Genomic DNA, 13,491 nt, shown 5'->3' with positions numbered 1-13,491 from the left:
GGCAACTAAGCATGGGCGGATCTAGCGGATCTCGCGTACGCGAATTTGCGAATTTACGGATTCGCAATCCGCAAAAATACGCGAACTCTCGCGGATTTGCGGATTTTTACGTTTTTTGTGTTGGCGAGCGTTCGCGAGGATTTGTGGACCATTTCGCAATTGCGAACTTACTTTTCGGCTCGCAACGGCCGCGACTATGTTGTTTCTACGTCTGGTTTATGATCACAGGTTCACAGCACCCTCTGTTTCACCACTGCCACCCTCTGGTACACCCATGCCACCCTCTGGTACATCCTCACTGCCACCCATTAGGTTTGTTTATCACTGTAGATTATGGGGGCGAAAAAAAGCAAGCACACCTGCCCTGCTTCAACTGCCATGAATTAATTTGGGGTTGATTAATGTGTCAGTGATTTTGAAAATTCCAGTCTGGCTGGCACCTGCTTCCTTCCTTATCTGTAATTTGCTTTCTGTTGCAGTGAAAGCAAGCACACCTGCCCTTCTTCAACTGCCATGAATTAATTTGGGGGTGATTAATGTGTCAGTAATTTTGAAACTTCCAGTCTGGCTGGCACCTGCTTCCTTCCTTATCTGTAATTTGCTTTCTGTTGCAGTGCAATTTTTTTTCACAGGACCTTTATGGTCTACTTGTAGCTTTTCTATGAGCCTGCTGTTTGGGTCATGGCAGGGTCATGGAATAGTTGCAAATAGGCAACTGAACTCTGGAGGGGCCCCTCAGGAAGCACTAGAGTGAATGGTTACTAATGTTAAGTTTGAACTTTTGCACCTGCTGATTGCTTTCAGTTTAGCAAAAATCGTTTTTCTGCAATTTCGCGCGATTTGCGGGGCGCGAATCCGTGCGAATACAATTTTTTTTTGCGGCGTGTATGTTCGCGTGATTTTTTGCGGGTTCGCAAGGCGCTTGTAGCTATACGTTTGCGAAGTTACCCTAGCGGTCGTACACGGGCGTGGCCATCTTGTTTGCGTGACGTAATTCCGTTTCCGGCCGCTAGGTGTAATCTCGCTAAGTGTGCTGCTCGCTAGTACAATTTTGCGCGTGATCGCGAGGAAAATCTCGCGCGAACGTACCCACGCGGTCGTGAATGGGCGCGGCCATCTTGTTTCTCATTCATTGCTATGGTTCTGGGCATGCTTTCTGTATCCTCTCTGAATCTCTGCCATCCTTTGCTTTTTTGAAGTTTGTTTGATCTATTTTACTTATTATCTATCCCTCTATTTTTCTAGCTCTATATTTTTGTGTTTTCTGCTACTTTTTGTTAATTTTAAACTACTTTTTTAAACTCTTTTATTTTCTTCTTCCCTATTCTATTTCTTCTTTATTATTTAACTAATTTCTGCCCAGACCATGGTAAAGGGAGCCGGGAAGCACCCTGAGAAGGGGAAGAGTCCCGCACCCCGTGCCCGGCTCCCGTGCGGGCGTTTGAGGGGGAAGCAAGTGATGCCACGGGAGATCTTTAGCGCGGAGGAGGTGGCCACACTCATCTTCCACGTCCAGCGCCTCCACCCCAAGACGATCCTGGGAGGCGGCAAGATCGCAACCGGCTATGGCATCCGGGAGCGCCGGAAGCGGTGGGAGAAGGTGTGCCGGGCCATGTTTAAGCTCTCTGGGGTCCGGCGCACCTATAACCAGGCCACCCACCGCTGGACGGATGTCATGGACCCGGGAACGGGACTTGCTGGACGCGCTCGGCGTAGAGGTCCCCGGGCTTGGTGAGTAGTAGTAGCCATTTCTAGCTATTTCATCACTAATCTGTTTTATCCGGCTCTGTTATTTGCAAATGTTTGTTCTTTACCAAGAGCAATAATGCTGCCGATTACATTAGGTAAATTATATTTCAAAATCTTCTATGCATTTCAGGTGCACTGCTCTCCTTCTCAGTAGCCTTGCTTGCTACTATGCCTATTTGTTTTGTATTTTGTGTTCATTTCATTGGCCTGAGAAATTATGTATGAGTGTAGTGTAAAGAACTGCGTAATGCTAGACACTAAGGGTCATATTTTCAATTACCGGCGCATCCCTGCAAAGTAGCAGGGATGCTGTAGTAATTGTGCGCCTTGCCACCACCACCCATTGGCCCAAAACGTCACAGAAGCCTTACGCATCTGTGGCGTAAAGGCGGCGCATTGCTGGAGTTGCGTGCCAACGATGGCGCAGCTCCAGCAATGCTCTGGGGTGCCCTATCTCCCCAATGCTGCATCAAGCCGTACGTCGGCTTCAAGCAGGCGCAGGGTTTGAGTCACGCATCATTGTCCTAAAAGTGACTGATTGACATCTTGTAGATTTCCCTCAGCCACTTTTAGGATTCGTTCCTGCGCAGGAACGCCCTCCCTTGCGCCGGAACGCCCCCTGATGGTGCAGGGCCTTACAACGTGATGCATCTCCCATATGCGTTTTTTTTAAATATATACGTCGCACCATGGCGACTCTTTTGTTCTGCCGCTGCGTCACAAAAGTCACGCAACAATGGAGGAAAATGAGCCGCAAGGGACTTCTAAATCAGCCCCAACAGACTGAAGTCCAGTCCTTCCTTTAGACACATGGCTATAAGAAGAAATAGTGGTGGTGGTCGGTGGATTGATAGTTTGAGTATTCACTGATCTGCAAGCAGGGTGGACTTTGTCTGTCACTTTGCGTGCTGCGTACTTCTGCCTGCCAGGCCTAGGCAAACCTTTTTAGTAGTCTGTTTATTGAGTTACATAGGAACTTTGAAAGTCAACGGTCCGCAAATCAGGCAATACGAATAACGTAGTATACCACATGAGATAGGTCAATATATACCGTGGAATAGTTGTCTATCTATTTGCTATTTCTCCAAAATATTTTGTTATAGTTCTTTTGAAATGTTTGATTTGGTTGACAAATCTCATCCATATTTTCTGGTCTTTCTTTCTTTCATGTTGTACATCAGCTCCCCCCAAGGGCAAGAGGACACAGGAGGAGGGTGCTGTTCAGGAGGATGCAGGCCAGGATCGGGCAGGCGAGGGCTCCTTTGCTGGCCCCAGTAAGTTTTAATTTTAATAAAGAGTACCTATTTTTTCCTAGCGTTCCTCATTCGATTTTTTCTAAATCGTCTTTGATCTTCTTGTAGACTGGATCTAAATTCTTATCCTGCCTCGACTATGACTCCCTGTGGTATTACTAGATTATTCTTATTAGTCTGTGTGTGTAGCTAACTAAGATTGCACATTTGGCAATTCCATTGGACTCCCATTCTAGTCAGCAATAGCTCTATGCACTGAGTGCAGTCCTCTGGGATTGTCCATAATGTCTTTTCAAGTCTTCTAAATGTTTATGCTTTGACAATTGCCAACAATAAAAAGGTGAATGACCACCAAGAAAGAATAAGATACTACTTTACTTTTGTTTTGGATAGGAGGACAATCCATTCTACTACTGTTGCAGGGACAAATCTGCACAAACCGAACTATGAACACTAAATAGTGCATTGTTTATCAATTATAATAGGCGTGAGGGGAGGAGCTACGCTAGCGACCGTGATGGCCGCTTAGGCTCTCGGCTCCGCCGAACTTCTTATCCTGCCCTCCCATCCTGCAACTTATCCTGAACCCGAGTCACAATTTCACTGCGGGGAAATGATGCTGCCTCCGATGGTATGCTCCCGTGATCTCTACCAGTCGTAGAACCGGAGAACTGTCCTCGCTCGGTCTCCGGCCCCGCACAGCCTTGGAACCGGGACTTTGGGTGCGCGAGATGGCCGGCCCCTGACGCGACCACAGTGGCCATCAGCTTCGGGGCGTAGTCGGCCTGCCGGACCAAACGGACTGAATTAATCACCTTTGCCGCAGCTAACCAGCCCGCCACACAGATCGAGTGCTTGCGTTACATCGTGGACCCAGGTGCTCATTTTTCATTTTTCCTGCCCGTGTACCGCACAGACGCTCCCTTTCTCTTTCACGATGTTGTTGTGGGCGCCATTTTGGGCATTACGAGGGCTATGCCTGGGCACTAAGGACTCTAGTTTGTGATAGCCGTCCTGGCGTTTGTCGAGTCAGCCTCTACGCTGCTGTATACAGTGCCATGGCGTCTGCCGCTCCTCTGGTCGCGGCTCGGCCGTATTTATGTGGGCGACAGGATGGTGCCCGGCTGGTCGCTCTGGAGCGCGACGTCCTGTTTGCGGAATCACAGCCGGCCGGGGAGCTCCCTGCGAGGTGGAGTGCTGCGGCTCATGACTACAGAGCAGCGCCGGGGATTGGGGATGTTATGGCGGCGCTTGGTGCCCTGCGTGTCGCCCTTGATTGCACTGCCCGCGACTTGGGGAGAAGGCTGGACGCCCTGACTAACGCTGCGAGACACACAATGCGGGATTGCTCTCGGATGCGGGACACTGGGTCACGCCTTGTACCCGGGCGGAGTGTACTGTTTGCTCCGGCGGACATGGAGATGCTGGAGTACCGGGACCACACAATAGCTACTGGGCTGCTTGCTACCGGTAAGGAGGGGCCCCAGGGTTTTGGCCCTGCACCGTGGGTGGGGACTCGGCTCCAGATGCTGCCTCCGACGTTCCAGCTGTGGATCGATGGGAGGCCCCTCCCTTTTCTCCCAGAATTGGTCTTACTGTGCCAGATATCATGCATTGGGGACTTATGGTCGTGCAAGGAACTTTCCCACACTGACTATGACTGCACATTGTTGTTTCCGCCCGGCCGTCATGGGCAGTCCGCTGATTTATCCTGGTCACCCTGGTCTTCCGAAGTACCCAAAATGGCAGACGGCCAGCTGGACTCTGTATGTTCGATTGATTGCACGGGCCAGGGCTGAGGATGTTTCGGTGCTTTCTGGTGTTTGTGTGGCTGGTGGCACAGTGGGACACGTTTATAATGAGTATCACGACTAGCGTCATGTGGCACTTTATGACTTGCATTTCCATATGTTACTTGATTGTTATTCTCGAGATTGATCCGTGTTCTCATCGCAACAACTCACTTAAACTGGGGAAGGGGTCTACGAGATGGAACGTGGGGGTTTGGGCTGAACTTGATTGGACATTGCTGCAATGTTTCCTTTGTCTTTGCTGGGTCATAGCTATGGGAGCGAGGGCCAGACGTGGTTCTGAGTGTTTGATTTCTTTGTCTGCTGTGTGCGGAACGGGTTTGATGCCTCTGTGGTGCCGGGATTCGGGCGGGATGGTCCTTTTTCTGCTTGCTGCTCCCCTACGACATGTCTTTTGATTTGCTATAACTTGCTTAACGTTACGGTACGGGGTGTCTGCCTTTGGCCGGGGGATGGGAGTCCGGGAGCTCGTACTGACTTGTTATACTCTCCTCCTCCAACTTTTTCCCTTCCTTGGGGTGTAGTTTAGGGGGCGACAGGCACGCTGCTAGTGGGGTTAGGTCGTAGCCTTCTGCAGGGGTGTAGGGTGGGGGGTTGTGTTTTTTTTTTTTTTTCCTTTGTTATTTTCTATGACCATTCTATTTCCCTTTCCTTCTTCACAAGAGCTGTGGCGTATTCTCCTGATTCTTGACTGGGCGTATTCGGGTGTCACGTGTTTGTTCCGTATATCCTGTATTCCTGGTGGGCGGGTGCTGTTGATGGGTGTCTGCTGTCTTCGCTATCCAATTGCTTGCTTCTGGTTCGCACTGCATTTGTTTTTTCTGCTGCCTATGGCTGTACATTATTTCGTCCCTTCATTTGCCCATCTATAGCTATGCTGTATTTTGTTTCCTGACACCCGATATGTCTATGTATATTTCCCTCTTGTGTTATAATAATAAAAAGTTTACAAAAAAAAATTATAATAGGCGCAGGTAGACTTTCTTTCCACATACCTCAGTGATATCAGACTTTGAAGAACCCCCAATCTCCTTACTGACTAGATAGTGTGGCAGAGTCATTTAGCTCCCTAAGTCACCGATGTTTGATCCCCAATGATCATTAGATTATCCTACGCAGGGCAAGAGTACGGAGTCACAGTTAAGAAGTGTCAGAGGCACTCATGCTTGCAAAAATTCCAAAACCTTTAGCTCATCCACTCTAGTCTGGAGGACCAAAAACCACAGAGTCTATTTAAGTTTAAAAGCTTTATTAAAACTAAACACATTTATTAAAATCAACTTTGTCATAAAAGTATACGTTTAACTGAAAATGGAAAAGTGCTTAGTGCTAACGATTAATTGGACACATTTCTTGTGGTCGAGCTGAGCTCTCACCTGGTTTGAACTTGAGCTTGACCCTGATCGTGTTCTTAGAAGTCAAGCTTCTGTTAGGAGAAAAAGTGTTGTGTGTTAAAAATAAAAAGCAAGCATTCATCAGTTGTGCCAAAAAGTGCAGCAAGACAACAGCCTTCCCTGGAAAAAGGGACATTTTTACTGTAGAGTATACAGTTACAAATTATTACATTGTATTTCGTTTTTTTAACTTTCTTTATTCCTCCTAGACCAAATATTATACAGTAGTGAGTGGTGTATTCTAACATTCTAAAAATTTACTTTGTAGGTGGAACATCTGGTGGCGGGGCTAGCGCGGAGGTGGTGGATGAGGAGGACAACACTTCTGGGGAGGAGGCGGTGCGAGTGCCGGACGACACCAATGTGCCTGTGAGGGTTGACACGGTGGTGGCGGGCACAGGTAAGCTATATATTCGAAAAGTGAAAGAAGGGTGTAAGTAAGTGTGGAAGGACGAGAAATTTTATGATGGCTGGCAAAGAAGAATGATATGTGTTTGCTTGGCCCCCGAGGTGGCTGGGAAGGAAAGAATATGGTATGGTGCATGGCTGGGTCAATGATGAAGCAAGGATGGGTGGAAGGACAACAGCCTGGGTGGGTGAAACATAAACTGTATGTGTGCATATACTTTGAATGGATGGATGCCTGGAGCATGGTATTATCTGACTCTTAGATAGCACATGTGTATCTAGAGAGAGTAGATGGTCACTGGATGAACTAAGTGTTATCTTGAAGAGCATGTAACACCGCACCCGCACGTCCGTTCCAGTGTAGGGAAGGCAAGGAAAAGAAATTGTAAATTTGTCCAATACTACCATGAATAGTAGCAATAGTTTGTATTGCAACTGCAAGCACAGCATATATCCGGTTATTACGGTTGACACTCCGTACCTCTCTTAATAACTTTAGTTTAGTAGTAGTACGTCATTCATGTGTGGGTGTATCACTGTTCACTCAATAATAAGCAAAGCACCTAAAGTCATCCCATATGTCATCAAATACATCCCATGTGAAGTGATAGATAATCTAATTATTTAGCTTCTTCATTTTCCTTTTCTAGTATTCATTTGCACTGTAGGGTGAAAGGTAAATTAATTAAGCAGTAGCCCTTGTAACCGAGTATTCTCAGTGCCACCCGTAATAGAAAAGTAATAGCTTCACCACCTGCATGTACTGGACCGGTACAGTAACGCAAGTCTGTCTCACTCATCATGGTGTGCGTCTGTTTTTCTCGGGTGCAAGTTCACTGCGCTGGCATTCTGCCGGCTTGCATAAGATAACGTACCAATTTTCCGAAACAAGAGAGAAGAAGAAGAATAAGACTGGTGTACTGTCATAGTCGACTGTAATGGAAGTCCATAGTGGTCATAGAATTTGTTCATTAAACTACCACTAATGTTAGAGCAAGGATGCAGAAGTGGGAGGTTAGATAGATACTGTCCTCAATAGTTATGTACTGTGCTTTCAATTTGCTACTTGTACTGTGACACAACTTTCGGCTCAATCACTTTGTGTTATTAATGTTAAGGAGCATTGGTTACAGACTATGTCTTTCTTTCTTCATATAGTTGCTCCTTCCAAATCGACATCACGGAGGGAGCAGGCTCGAATGGCCCGGCAACGGAGGCTGGATGCCACTGTCGCGGAATATCGGCGGCTGGTGGCCCTGGAGGAGTCGGAGGACACGCAGTCGACCGGTGCAACCACAACATCCTCGACTGGGACAGCTGCATCCTCCTCCGTGACCCCACGGGCTGCCAGCCAGCGCAGTGCTCCAGCGGTACGGAGCCGGGCTAACAAAGCCAACCGCCACCGCCAAGCAGCAAAAAGACCAGCTGCCCCCCACAGGAGCTGCAAGGCACGCCAGCGCCGCCTAGGAGTGAGAATGTCCTACCTGGAGCAGGAGGTCCATAGGTACAAGAACTTGGTGGAGGGCCTCCGCTTCGAGCATGCCACCCTCCACAAGGAGTATGATGCCCTGGCCGCAAAATTCACCAGCACCCTCCAGTAGTGGAGTGTCCCTTGCCCTTTTTTAGAGACTTTTGGGGGGTGGGATTTGGGAGTTGGGTGCTTTTTGGGACTTTTCAAAGACAATCGTTGGGGTTAGGGAGGGTCTTGAGGGAGATTATTTTGTTAGGGCTACATAAATATACTTTTTAAAACTTTATCTGACCATACCTGTTTTTTACTGCTTTTCAGTCTGGTGGGTGGGGGTGTAACAGTAAGTTTGTTTTCCTGAAGAGTCCTAGGACTTTAGTAGTACTACCGTCAATCTCTCGTCTAGTCCTAATACTCCATTATACTACCTCCCACCAAACGCTTATCTTACCTGTAATTTGTGTTAGAAATTAGGGCTAGGCCCAGGGCTGGCTCCACGTGAAATGGGGATTAAGGTTGGCAATCCTGGGCGGATGAAATTTCCTCATTGTGGTGGTACTAGTGGTGTGACACAGTGGCAGTTGCATGCCTATGGAAAAAAAGAAAACGAAACCTGGTTTGTCCTTACTGTAGCATTACAACGGTTACGGTACGCTCGAGAATATAGCAGGTGACAGTACACTAGAACAGTGCCACAATGTAGCCTAACAAATGGTAAAGTATTGCAAGTATAACTAGTACTTGCGTTGAATTTATTTGACATTGGCTCCTACTACTACAAGAAATAGTACTGAAGCTGAGTAAGTCTAGAATATATCCTCGTATTCCTTCACCAGCCTGTTGGTATGACCTTATCCTCCCCAGCAAGTGTGTGGAATTATTGATGTCATTTAGTCAGACATCAAGCAAAACCACACAGCCCGGGGGAAGAGGGTTAGGGTTTGGAAAATGGATGGGAATGGGGGTTTCTTTTTGGGTAGGTTTTGTTGAGAGAAGAAAAAAAAAGCACAGCATGGACAAACAATAATTGAAGATAAAGAAATCTTTGGGTACAAACTAAAGCTAACCACATGCAGTCACACTCATAGAAGAAAACAATGGATACTGTATCTGTATTCTGTATGTTGTTGGAGTTGTCCTGTTGAATTTGGTAAGTAAGTTGCATGCAGCAAACAATTCCTCTTATTAGCGGCACTCCTCCATTCCAGCTGACGCTTCGTCCATCAATGTTGGTGACCACTGACAGAAGACACCCTGTCCACTGCCTGCCTGGCGGATGTTGACTGAAACCCGGCCTGTAATTATTGAACGGAAAACAGGAAGTGCTATTACAATACCACTGATAAATAAATATAAGGTATGTACGCTGTGTGGTGCAAAAAGTCACACTTTGATTTCCCTAATAGACAGTACAATATTTTTGAAATTGCGTACTCTGTCAGTCACCTTTTTAAGGATAAATAAGTATGGCCAAAATATTATAGCGGATCTTTCCCCTCAAGGTAGGTGTACTGTAAACTGTGTTTTAGAACAAAATTTGACCTTCCCAGCAATGCTCCTACCAAGACCCTTACTAAAGCCAGTCGCAAATGTAGAAGACCCCCAATCAGATCTCAAAAAACGAGGCCTAGCAGAAAAATGGTGACAAAACGTACTTTAAAAGTAAAAGTAGGCCCAAATACACCCTTACCCACCGTGGATTGTATTCAAACCACTTGCAAGCAAGCAAAAGTATCCATAGCCAGCATCGCTCCAAGAGTGCTCTAAAACCCCAGAACTGAGTTGCAATAGAACACCCCGAAACACATGCAATCCTGCTGCTAGGGCTAACCCTAACGGACCCTAAGTTACAAAAAGTGCCAAAAGGTTTTGCCTTATGGATTTTGTCCAAAACACTTCTATCCGGTATTAGACCTTCCCAGGAATGCCCCAAGACCCGCCAACCCACCCGCAAAAAAGCACGCGACAACACCCCCAAACAGCCAAAAAGCAAAATCTCATACTTACAATATCTCTCGGCCTTCGGTCCAAACGCGCTGTGCAGCTAGGTCATCATCATCATAACTCCTGTTTTCCACCACGGATTTCCTGAAAAGCAAATGCAATCAAGATTAGACTGTCGCAGCAGTGCTTCGACAGAGACCCCGCAACCCACCCACAAACACCAGGAAGCCCCCCAAAACGCTACATTGAGCAAGATGTCAGAAGAAATAGCAAAAAAAAGGCTTTTCCTTATGGATTTTATCCAAAACACTTCTATCCGGTATTAGACCTTCCCAGGAATGCCCCAAGACCCGCCAACCCACCCGCAAAAAAGCACGCGACAACACCCCCAAACAGCCAAAAAGCAAAATCTCATACTTACAATATCTCTCGGCCTTCGGTCCAAACGCGCTGTGCAGCTAGGTCATCATCATCATAACTCCTGTTTTCCACCACGGATTTCCTGAAAAGCAAATGCAATCAAGATTAGACTGTCGCAGCAGTGCTTCGACAGAGACCCCGCAACCCACCCACAAACACCAGGAAGCCCCCCAAAACGCTACATTGAGCAAGATGTCAGAAGAAATAGCAAAAAAAAGGCTTTTCCTTATGGATTTTATCCAAAACACTTCTATCCGGTATTAGACCTTCCCAGGAATGCCCCAAGACCCGCCAACCCACCCGCACAAAAGCACGCGACAACACCCCCAAACAGCCAAAAAGCAAAATCTCATACTTACAATATCTCTCGGCCTTCGGTCCAAACGCGCTGTGCAGCTAGGCCATCATCATCATAACTCCTGTTTTCCACCACGGATTTCCTGAAAAGGAAATGCAATCAAGATTAGACTGTCGCAGCAGTGCTCCCAGACCCCAAAACTCACCCACAAACACCCGGAACCACGCCAAAGAGCACCTCAAAGGCAAGCAAGTCAGCAAAAATGGCAAGAAATTTACGCCTCATATTTGGTCCTAAACACTTTTATCCGTTATTAGAGCTTCACAGCAATGGGCCCAGAGCCGTCAACTCACCCGCAAAGAAGTAGAACACCCCCACAAGTGCTGAGTCTTTCTTCATTGGGCGTAATCCAGCCCTCTGCTTTGAGGGAAAGAGGAGGAGGAGGATAGAGGAGCATGTTCTTCTGAACTTGTGAACCTGAGGAATGTAGACTGCGGCACCTTCAAATCAATAAGCAAACAAGTGAAGACAGTTCTGCTGATGGGCTTGTTTTTGGGATTAGGTGATTAAAGTTTGAATTAAATTAACTGTGGAAAACAAAGAAAGACAGACACACAGGAATAAAAGTGAATAAGGACGAAAAAGAAAGTTATTGATTCATTGTCTCATTTTCAGGGCTCGGTGTCAGGGAATAAGAAGAAGATTTCGTCATCATACTCTGCGAATTCAGGCAGGATGAGGTCAGTGTCACCGAACAGAGAACAAATCCCCTCATCTACGTTGCCATCCTCCTCGTCTTCATGCGGCGTGCTTTCTCGTACTTTGTAATCTGGTGGTATGAGGTGCTGATTCATCTTGATCATTGTCAGCCGCTCCACATTTTTGGGCGAGAGGCGGCTCCGTTTGGGAGTTACAATGCCACCAGCAGCACTGAAAACACGTTCAGAAGACACACTTGCGAGTGGGCAAGACAAATAGTTTATAGCCAGGTTGGAGAGCTGTGGCCACAATTGTTTTTTCCCATGCCAATACTGCAATGGCTCATCATTAAGAAAGACCTCTGTTGAGTCATTCAGATAGTCCTGCACCATCGACTCAAGGTCCTTAACGGTTCCTCCACTTTGCTTACTTTTTGCTGTGCCTGTGACATTTTTTCGAGAACCATACCCAAGCAAAGTTAGCCAATCCTCTACAGCAGCCACTGTTACTGTTGTGTGTGGTGCAGATGATCCGGTTGCTGGTGTCTTTAACGGCTGAGAGGTCACTTGTGCCACAGCCACAGGTGCAGAAGTGGATTCTTTTGACTGGGGATGGCCTGCTGATGCTGATGCTGATGTACTGCCTTCTCCTTCAATATCCTGCTGTTCTTTTTCAAACCTCTTGGCTGACCAGGCTAGCCAACGTTTGTACTTTTTAACATCTTCATCAGCAAAAGGAAAGAATGCTTGGCCTGCCAGCGCCTTTTTGTAGCGTGGTCCAGAATAGTAGCACAAATGTAATGCTGTTCTGAGTTGATCTTTTTAAGACGTTCATCACCACGTAGGCGGTCTAATAATTTCTCCGACAAAATAAAAGGGTCTTTTTTTTTCATCTTTTTCTAACTCAGAAGACACCGCCTTCAGTTGGTGCTCCAGCATGCACAACAATGGGATAGCTTGTCCCAAATTACAGTCCTCCTGGCTGACTGCACGCGTGAAGAACTCAAAAGGACGAAGCATGTCTGTCAGGCTTTTAACTATGTCCCATTGCGCCGCACCCATCCGCAGGTCCTTCTGAGCTGTACCCTCTGTTAAGAAATAGTGATCGAGTACCGTATACTGCTCATACAGACGCTCAAGCATGTAGAAGGTTGAGTTCCAACGTGTTGCCACCTCCTGGATGAGTGCTTTCCCTGGCATTCGACGTTCAAGTAGCAGCCTCCTCAGATGCTTCCGGGCCTTAAAAGAATGGCTGAAATGGTTGCACATTTTGCGGCAGGTGGCCATTACCTCGAACGCTGTACCGTCTCTATCACTCAAGAATTTTTGAACTACCAGGTTGATACAGTGCGCCAAACACGGCACTCTGAAATATGCACCCATCGCCATGGCCTTAACTACATTGGCGCCATTATCCGTGGAAACATAACCAATCTGGCGTTTTTTTGGGGACAGCCAGTGAAAGACCTTTTTGTTAAACTCGTCCAAAATGTTTTCTGCTGTGTGACTTTTCTCCAAGCCAAACATGGCTAGTGTTGCATGTTTCCGAGCACCTTTAAAAACTTGGTCCGGGTCAACACCTGCGTTTAGCTTTGCTTTAACACCTGAAAAAGAGACCCAGTGTGCAGTGATGCACATGTAATCAGCGCCTGCGCCACTGGTCCACATGTCTGTTGTCAGATGTATAGTGTGAACAGCACTCTTCTGCAAAGCTGCCCCAATCGCCTCCAGCACATCTTCATGTAGTGCTGGAACCGCAACTCTGGCAAAATAGAACCGGCTAGGAACCTTCCATTTAGGGCAGAGCGTTGCCACTAATTCTAGAAAACCTACCGCTTCTACAAAAGAAAAAGGGAGAAGGTCCACAGCTAGCATTTTAGCCAGCTTAGTGTTATACAGACGCGTCAGTGGGTGGTTGCGTTCATATGGCGCGTCTGAAGAAAACATGGTTCTAATGTTGCCCTGGACCAAGCATTTACGGGATGATAATGACTTCGTTGACACAATTATGCTCGCTGGTGAACTTTTGCGCGTTGGTGTCTCACTCG

This window comes from Lissotriton helveticus, chromosome 6 (assembly GCF_964261635.1).
Source record: "Lissotriton helveticus chromosome 6, aLisHel1.1, whole genome shotgun sequence".
Lineage (NCBI taxonomy): Eukaryota > Metazoa > Chordata > Amphibia > Caudata > Salamandridae > Lissotriton > Lissotriton helveticus.
The sequence above is the reverse complement of the archived record's forward strand: the minus strand, read 5'-3'. Positions refer to the sequence as shown.